General features: G+C 36.2%; 1 long non-coding RNA gene across 1 annotated transcript; it reads left to right on the top strand.

Moving 5' to 3' along the window:
- The first annotated feature begins 5,299 nt into the window (after window positions 1–5,299).
- Window positions 5,300–9,445, top strand: LOC113292578. Its single transcript, XR_003331800.1, has 6 exons — window positions 5,300–5,472; window positions 7,414–7,503; window positions 7,663–7,718; window positions 7,831–7,867; window positions 8,128–8,223; window positions 8,635–9,445. It is a non-coding gene; the product is annotated as an uncharacterized LOC113292578 (long non-coding RNA).
- Window positions 9,446–10,064: the final 619 nt, after the last annotated feature.

Consider the following 10,064-nt stretch of genomic DNA (forward strand, 5'->3'; position numbering starts at 1 on the left):
CATGATCTTTTGATATGAGTAATCTGCAATTATTCTTTCAGAATTCATAACTTCTCAAAGCTTCTTACGGATAATATCTTTTAAGTACAACCTGTTCCATGGTCTGTCTAATCTATGACCAACATCTCTTCCTTCTGGATCCATTAATCTATAAGCTCTGTTCCAACTATCTCCTTAATGATGTAAGGTCCATCCCATTTTTTCGCTAATTTTCCACCATTTTCTCGCTGATATATTGGTGTTTCTCGCAGAACTAAATCTCCTGGTTGAAATTCGCGTATTTTGACACGTTTATTATATTCTCGAGCTAATCTTCGCTGATAATTCTCCATATGTTGTAAAGCTTTTTCTCTTCTTTCTTCTAATTCATCAAGTTTGTTTAAAATTAAGCCCGCACTAAGATTTTTCTCCCAAGCTTCTCTTTTTGTTGTCGGAATAACAACTTCTGTTGGTAACACCGCTTCAACTCCGTATGTTAAACAAAAAGGTGACATTCCAGTAGCTTCTCTTCTAGTTGTATTATAAGCCCATACTGCATTATGTACTTGTTCGCACCATGCTGTGATGTCCTTCCAATTTCTTCTTTAATATATCTGCAATTGTTTTATTTGTTGCTTCTACTTGCCCATTAGCTTGTGGATACAAAGGAGTGACTTTCCACATTTTATCTTGAATGCATTAAGTAACATTTCTATATTCTGCCCTCAAACTGTTTCCCATTATCAGATACCAACTGTGCAGGAATTCCAAATCTGCAAATGATATTTTCGAATATGAATGTAAAGATATCTTTGTCGCGAATATGTTGTACTGCCTTCACTTCTGTCCATTTTGTGAAATAATCTGTTGCGACTATTAAGTATCTTCTTTGTCCAGTTCCTGGTAAAAATGGCCCCACAATGTCTAAGCCCCATTTTCCAAAGGGCCACACACTGGTTGAAGATGACAATGGTGCTCCTGGTGCATGTATTTTCTTTCCATGCCGCTGACAATCTTCGCAACGTCTTGATATTTGTTTTGCATCTTCATGCATGTATGGCCAGTAATAACCTTGCATTTTTGCTCTATGTGCCAAAGATCTTCCTCCACTATGATTGCCAGCATCTCCACTATGTAACATTTTCAGCACCTTTTCTCCTTCCTCTCGTGTCAAACATCTGAGTGATGGTCCACTAAAGGATTTTCGGTATAGCAACCCATCTCTTAATTCATAATTCGTTGCTCGGCTTTTTAACTTGTGTGTTTCCAATCTATTTCTTGGTGTTTCTCCTTTCGCCAAATATGCATGAAGTTCCATTCTCCAGTCTGCGACATTGTTATTTGTTCTTCTTTTTCATTATCTATTATCATCACATCCACATCTTCCTCTTCTTTATTATTGATGGTGACAGAAGTGTTTGTATTTTTATGCATCTCGCAGTTGGATCTGTCATCATGCTTGAGATGAAAGCAAAAGCGTCTGCGAGTCTATCCTTTCTTGAAATGTGCCTCCATTTTTTTTGGGATTTTCGCTGATTCTTCAACCAGCTTCTTGTATTTCTTCAAGGATGGTTCATTTGTAGTATACTCTCCTTTTATTTGGCGAATAACTAGCTGCGAATCACTAGTGATCCTGGCATTTTCTAGTTTCATTTCTATTGCGAATTTTAAGGCATGTATCACAGCTTCATATTCTGTTTCATTATTAGTGGATGCAAATTCCAATCTGAATGAAAAAGCCATCTTTATTCCTTCTGGCGAAATTAAAACAATTCCAACTCCATTTCCTTCTCCATTTGATGATCCATCTACCAATATTTCCCATCTATTTGGTTCTGTTAATAAATCTTTTGGATCTCCATGTTCTTCTTCTACATCCATCATTTCTTCTACTGCTTCATCTTCTTCTAAAGGAAATTCTGCCAAGAAATCCGCAACAACTTGTGATTTTGGTGAAGACAAAATTTCATATTTAATATCAAAGTGGCCTACTTGTGCATTCCATCTCTCCACCCTTCCTGATCTTTTAGAATTCTTCATCACTGATTCAATTGGTACTTTTGTTAATACCTTTATCTTGTGTGCTTGAAAGTATATGCGGAGCTTAAATGATGCATAAACTAATGCTAAGATTAATTTTCAATCTTTGAGTAATTCTTCTCAGCGGTATTAAAAGTTTTGCTAATGTAATAAATGGGTTTCTCCACTCCTGCGTCTACTCGCAATAACACAACACTTAATGCATGCGACGTTGTCGCAAGGTAAATCAATAATTCTTCTCCTGTTCTGCCTTTTGTAAAATAGTTGTATTCATAAGATGTTCTTTGATTCCTTGAAAAGCCTTTTCACATTCATCACTCCATTTAAATTTGCACCCTTCTTGAGTATATCGAAAAAATATTTGCATTTGTCTGATGATCGCGAAATGAATCTCCCCAGCGAAGCTAGAAGCCCATTCAACTTCTGTACATCTTTTATTGTTGCTGGTGTTGGCATGTCACGAACTGCTTGCACTTTTTCTGGATCAACCTGTATTCCTTCCTTTGATACAATGTAGCCTAAAAATTTTCCCGATGCAACTCCAATAGTACACTTCTCAGGATTCAATTTAATGTTATACTGCCGCATTTGTTCAAAAATCTCCCTCAAGTCTTGTACATGGTCTTTAGCTTCTTTACTCTTTACTAACATGTCGTCCACGTATACTTCTAATGTTTTATGTATCCATTTTGCGAACACCTTCTCTACCATTCTTTGATATGTCGCTCCCGCATTTCGCAAACCAAATGGCATTTTCGTGTAACAATATAAACCTCTAGGGGCAAAGAAAGCAGTATGTTCTTGATCTTCTTCAGCGAGAGGGATTTGGTTATACCCTTTGTACCCATCTAAAGATGATACCCTATCATTTCCCGCTGCGGATTCCACCATTTGAGGAATATCTGGTAACGGAAAACTATCTTTGGGGCAAGCTTTGTTTAAATCAGTGAAATCTATGCAAATCCTGATTCCTTGTTTTTCTTTGGGACAATTACCATATTCGCTATCCATTCTGGGTATTTAGCTTCTCTTATAATTCCTGCCTCAAGCATTTTCTGTAATTCTTCTTCTATTTGGGAATGGTAAGTCGTTGCAATTTTTCTTATTCTCTGTTTAAATGGTCTCACGTTTTTTTTAATCTCCAATTTGTGGCATGCAATTGATGGATTTATTCCTGGTATCTCATCCATGTTTCCTGCGAAAATATCTTTATATTCTCGCAACAAGTTAACAATTCTTTCTTCTTCTTCTTCTATATCCATTTTGGTTCCAATTCTCAACATTAGAGGCTCCTCTATAGTCCCAACATTTACTTCTTTTGTTGGTTCTGCGACAGTGTAACTGGGTTTAGGTTCTCCCATTGGTGTTGGTTCTTTTATTGATTTTATGGGTCTTTCCCCTTCTTCCGAAATTTCGCTGGGTATTCTTTTGCCTTTTTTCCCCTTATCATATATACTCTAAATTTTTCTTCCTTCTTTGCTTCTTTTGCCAATTTTCTGCGAAATTGTTTCTTTTTTGCTTGTTCTCCATAATGTTTTACTTCAATTTGATGACATAATTTCGCATTGTCAACATCTCCTCTGATTTCACCTATTCCATTTGGAGTGGGGAATTTAATACATTGATGCAACGTTGATACCACATAATTTATCGCATGTATCCATGATCTTCCTAATAACATATTATATGGCGATTCCATATCCACCACGCACAATGTTACATGTGTTTCGATTTCTCCAAGTGGAATTCGTACCACTATTTCTCCTTTAGGTTTTGTTGTGGATTTTCCAAAGCCGTGAACAAAATATGTTGAACTGGACATTTCTTCGTCTTTAAATCCCATTCTCCGGAATGCATGATAAAATATTATATCAACTGAACTTCCTGTATCGATTAAAGTTCTGTTCAACATCCATTCTCCTGTGGACTTTATTGTTGTCTCCTTCTCTTTTCGTGTAATAGGCACTGTGATGACCAACGGAGATGTATGGTTCAAATTTTCTTTTGGTATTTCTTCCGCCACGAATGCAATTTTTTGCTTTTCCCAATCTTTCAAGGGTGATGTTTTTTCTACCGCCATAACTTTTTTTCCTTCAAAATTTCGTTTATGTATTCTTCCTTTGATGTTTTCATGGAATTCATTAATCAAGCTTTTTGTTATCATATTACACTCCAATCTTTTGCCATTTTCATTAATTCTACTCATCTTTCTTCTAATTGATTCACTGATTTATTTAATCACTTTCTTGATTTGAATATTCTCAATCAACAATCTTCAACTTTCGATCTTCAATTCCCTGTTTCTAGCGCCATTATGTAGTTGCAGGAAATCCTACACTACACCCTTCATATGATTTCATTATTGATCAGCTCATTTTTAGGTTTACACTCTCAATTTTATTGATTAAATTTTGAATGTTCTTACAAGAAAGATAAAGAAGTTAAGAATGATCTCTGCTCTGAACTTTCTCTCTCCTATTTACTTGTTTCTTACTCAAAAAAGATCTCTCTCTCCTTTACAACTTGAATGACTATTTATAAGGAAACACATAGTGGATGACAGCTAATTTGTCCTTTATTTTCGGATATGGTTTGCGACATTCTCGCAACCTTACAAATGTTAATTTCGCAAGCTCTCTAATTTTTGTAGGACTATCACATCTTTCTCATGATCCTTGCTGACGTCGTTTCTGAAATTGTTCAGCGACGCTATTGTGCTGTACCATTGATAACTTCGTTGAGACATAATTGTTGCGAGATTCTGATCCTACAGTTTGTAAGTCGATTGAAACTTGATCTGACCTTGATTTTTCTTTTGATTCTTTGCTCTTCTAGATCCAGCTGCCTTACACATGATTCCGGATCTTTCTTTAGATGATATGACCAGAGTTAAAAAACATTTGTTATCATAATCAAAGACATCAGCAGAAAAACCACCACCGATAATTACACTACAAAAAAGAAGGCTTCTAGGGACGACCATTGCTCAACAAAACGTCCCTAAAAAATTGTAGTTGGGACGTACCCCTCTAGCCGTCCCTAGTGATGTGTTTTTGGGACGGTGGGTACAAAACGTCCCAATAATTTTTTATTAGCCGTTCCTAGTAGTGTGTTTTTGGGACGGTGGGCACAAAACATCCCAATAATTTTCTTAGCCGTCCCTAGTGATTATGTCGTCGGTAAGTTAGCTATTTTGCTCCCCACAACAGTGAAACATAGTCCCACTTTTTAATCGAAGTAAAGAGACAAAAAAGGAATGCCTAGTTTCCTCCTCCCAGATCTGTAACCAAATCATCTTCTTCCTCGAATCCTCTTTTGCTCATAAGCACACTGAGAAGAATGTGTTTTTGCAAACCCTAAATTAAAGAGAAACTGTTTATGTGAAATCTTCAATTTCTTCTCCGTCTCCGCTAACTCGTTCAAATCTAGCAGGTTCTCGTCGTGCAACTTAGGGTAAGAATCTCTTTCTAAATCCCTTTGAATTTTTTCCAGTTTGTTGTTTGAAATGAACAATTGAAGGTTTATATTGGGAAAATCAAATTAATTTGCTCAATTTTGAGGTGAAATTTGTTATTTCTCCGGTTCAATTAGAGAATAATATTGATTGAGTTTGATAATTTTGAGTTGATATAATTTTGTAGTACATGATTAAGGGCACATGCATGCTAGATGTGAAGCTCATACTTGGTTGAATGGATTATTTGTTTACTTGCTTACATTAGTCAATTTGTTTACCGCTTATTAGACTGGGAACTTGTGGTTTTGTTTACCCTTATAAACTGAGAACTTGTGGTAGTATGTACATCATCTGTTTGTTTACTTGGTACAATGTGTGCTTCTGTTCAAATTTTAGTCAGACCTGCATATTTTTGCTATTTCGTTCACTTATTCATGGTTAGTTCTTTTGTTACTCCTTTTGAATTTTCTCAAAATATGGCAATTGTTCACTGTGCCATATCTACACAAACCTTCTACTCAATGTGAATTCATAAGTAAATAATTTACTCCCCCACCTACTAAATGTGAGTAAAGAATGTAAAACAAAGTTCTTCTCTCAATTTCACTCCATCCAAATATTCGTTCACATTGCCATATAGTATAAGAGCAAGTCTTATGGTGCAAGAGTTCCATCTTCCATCTTCCACGCCACCTCAGCATTTGGAATCGTGGATGGAAGTGCAAGTGTAGTGGTGGAATAGTGAAAACGCTATTAAGAATAGCGTTTTTTTCTCAGCCGTTAGATTTCAACAACTCATCCTAAATCTACGGACAAAAAAAAACGCTATTCTTAATAGCGTTTTCTTAGCGCTATTAAGAATAGCGTTTAACGCTATTCTTATTGGCGTTCAGGTGGATTCCACGAACCCTTCCACGAAACGGTGGAACCTTGCTTGGATTTTCTGTGGAAAACCCCAACTTGGAAGCCATTAGACTTGCAATTCCATGATTTTTCCACACTTGGAATAGGTTGGATTCCACCATAAGACTTGCTCTAAGTAATGATCTTTGCCTTTAATTTGTGATCCTAACATGGGAACGGGATAATTGGTAATTACTGCTTTGTAGCGCCACAAGCAAACCCCACTTGGATATTTTGATGCTAATAAAATCAAATCAAGATACATAGGAACATGTTAGCAATAATGACCTTTTAGTAGATTTGTAATCCCAATTATTTATTTACTGATATTAATTATTACTTAACTTACTAAGTATCTGTTAAGCGAGGAAAAGGAAAAGAGAAAACCTTAATCTTTATTATCCTACACTTTTAAATTGTTGCATCCATATCTAAACACCAGGTGACGGTGAATCACATATTACGATCAATTGTTGCATTCCGTTATTGCTCTTTATAGTCATTGAGATGGGACCTTTCTTCTGATGGTTCCACAGTTTCCTCACCACCAGTTCTAACGTCATGTTCATAAGTTTCTGACATGTCATTTTTTTAAATCCTATATATGATATGAATGTGTGTTAAGCCAGGTGCATATTGCTGGTATTGGCGATTAGGTTCATATAATCGCAGGATCATTCGCTAGCTTGCGCTCTCATAATCATCGATCGCTACTAACTTACTATCACCAAGTAATCCATTACTAATTTGGGTATGTTCTGCGTTTTTGGGTATAAGCATTATCCCAAATGTAAAGATAAATTTACACCCAATAGAAATAATATTACATATTGTTTTCATTACCTGGAGATGCACTTTAGGAATCGAAGGAGAAATAATATCCCCATTGCTCTTGCCTGGGAGATAGAAGTCATAGTCATGTACTTCTGCAGCTGTCTATTTATCCATGTTCTTATTATCCCTTTCATCATTTACCCACTAGTGCAAGGCTCACAGTAAGCATCATTTGTTATTATTGTTTTGTTTTGAAACAGAAGTTGGCGGCGAAGATTAAAGAAAATAGGTCCAAACAAATAGTTCAACAAACTTGTGGATCCAAGCCACATATGTGATATGCAAAAGAGGTAAAGCTGTTCAGTTTGATCTTGAGAGTAAAAATTTTCTTGAAAGTTTCTCGTTTCTTTCTTTCTTTACAGAGTGTGTTTCTTGAGGGTTTTACTTACTTCTTCAATTTCGTTTCTTCATCTTCTTCATCATCATCTTTCTCAATTAAACAAGATCAGCAAGATTAATCATTAATCAATTATGAATATCCTCCATTTCGTCTTTGGAATCTGTGGTAGGTTTATAAAAATTCATTAGCTAAATTGCTTCTTTCTTTTTGTTATTTGTGTATGTGGTTTTCTTTGTTGATTTCGTTAATTATGGAGTATGATGTCTCTCTGAAACAGGGAATGCAACTGCTCTGTTTCTCTTCTTGTCTCCACTGTAAGTTATCTCTCTCCCTATGTTCTTTTGATCTTGTCCATTAAAAGGCTGAGAAATTTCATTAAGGTCTTAGAGAATTTAGACGTTAATGTCTTCTTTCGGATTCTAATAAAAAATTTGGGGTTAATTACTTTTCATTTTTGCTTAATTAGGTTTCTTGAATTATCATCTTTCTTGTTTTACAGACACCAATCAATTCCTCTTAGTAATTTATTTTGACCAATAATTTCAATCTATTTCTATTTCTTCATAATTTGCAGAGTGACATTCCTTAGAATCAGAAAAACTAAAGGGAATCGACAATTCTCTGGTGTTCCTTACATCATGACCTTGCTCAATTGCCTTCTCTCTAGATGGTATAACTCTCTCTACCTCTCTATCTCTCTATAACATGATTGTTGTGCGCGATTCCATTTCGGAATGAATGGAATAAAGAATAGCACATGTATAACAATTCTTTGTAACATGAGAATATGCGATTCAAAAATGAGACTGCTAGTAGTATGTTGAGCTCTCGTATACTTTTTTCCTTGTTATGCCTTCATTAGGATAACTTCGGGGAGATGGGAAATACTGGTCCTTGTGGTGGACCCTGCACAGAAACTCATTTTGATAGGTTTGGTAACCAAGATTCTGCTTCGTTGTTCAAAAATGATGACCCAACATGCATTGAGATCTGGAATCTTGTTATTCATGTAAAAACTTCGCATATGGAAAATGTTTTTCTTAGTAGTTCATTTGCAATCACTTCATTGTTGTTCAAACAGAGTGGAAAGTATAGATGGTGGTTATTGGTGGCGCAAATATGGGAAATAAGTGCTAAAGTTGCAGTATTGCTACCAAACCGAAACAATGAAGGACTCGAGGTATCTTACCAAACTTATATCCAACTCGTTTGATTACTTGGTTAAGTGATAGGAAATGTGGCAGCATACTGGGAGCTCGATGGAAATTTTGGTGCCATGTGCCAACGGTATGGGCATTATCCCAAATGTTCTAATTGAGGTGAGTTAGAACTCCTCCAAAGGCATAACACAAACTAGAAATGCAAACCCATAAACTGAGTATTTATTCCTCCATCCCCGTCCCATTACTATTTATTGTTATGCCCTATTTGGTTTGATCATTTTCTCGTAACCATGAACTGAGTATGTAAGTTAAGATGCCATTTGTTTAGTTATTTTCAGTAAAAAACGATTTGAGCCAACCTGAGATGCTGATAATTTGGTTCTAGGAATTCTTTTATTCGAATTTCACTCTACAATGAGGCATCCTTATCTAGGTTAGATACTTCGGTTTCGTTCTCCGTGTACATCGATCGATGAAATCCTATACTAACTTTGGTTTGCTGCAGAATTTCGACGATGATAACAGGTCGTTCTGGAGCAGAAGCAATCAAATACATTCCTAATATAGATGGTGCACCATTTATGTCCAAGTTGTATACAACTTTGGTAGTCTGAGAACATCACCTTTTGATTGTTTTTGCAGAGTTAATTTTTTTTGTTGTACGAGATTTGTTGTTGTAAATGACTGGATCATTTTTGTGAACCTGATTTCATGAATGAGAATGTCTTTTGGCGCAATGTTATGTGAATGAATGTTTAAAAGGGTAGAGGGAAAGGCATCCTGCCAAAGAAACTCAAAAAGTGTATTTCCAAATTTTGCAACGCTTTCCAGGCGTTACATTTTAGTAATTATCTTACCGTTGGAATTTGACTCTAGGGTTGGTTATGAAAAACATTTGGGACGGATTCTAAAACCGTCCCTAGAGAAACTATCCGTCCCTAGAAGTATTAGTGACGGCTAATCATAACCGTCCCTAATAGGCAGAAGCCGTCCCTAGTAGTATTAGTGTGGATCTAGGGACGATACGACAACCGTCCCTAATACCTTCTTGGGACGGCTTTAGGCCTTTTGGGACGTTTTTTTGACCGTTTTCTGGTTTGCCATTGTGATGGGAGCATCTTGTGCCGAATAGACGCAATGGATGTTGTTGGAGATGAAAAGGCATCTCCAAAGGGTGTGATGGTTCATAAAAGACACATGCATTACCATTAGACACTATTGGTGTCTATTTGAAATGAAGAGGCATCTCCAATAGGCATGAGTCCCCTATAAGTAGCGATGATTTATTTTCATTCAAGTATGGAAGAAACATCAAAATCTCTGATTTCTTTTCTCTCTAAGCATCATC

This window comes from Papaver somniferum, chromosome 7 (assembly GCF_003573695.1).
Source record: "Papaver somniferum cultivar HN1 chromosome 7, ASM357369v1, whole genome shotgun sequence".
In the NCBI taxonomy this organism is placed as follows: Eukaryota; Viridiplantae; Streptophyta; class Magnoliopsida; order Ranunculales; family Papaveraceae; genus Papaver; species Papaver somniferum.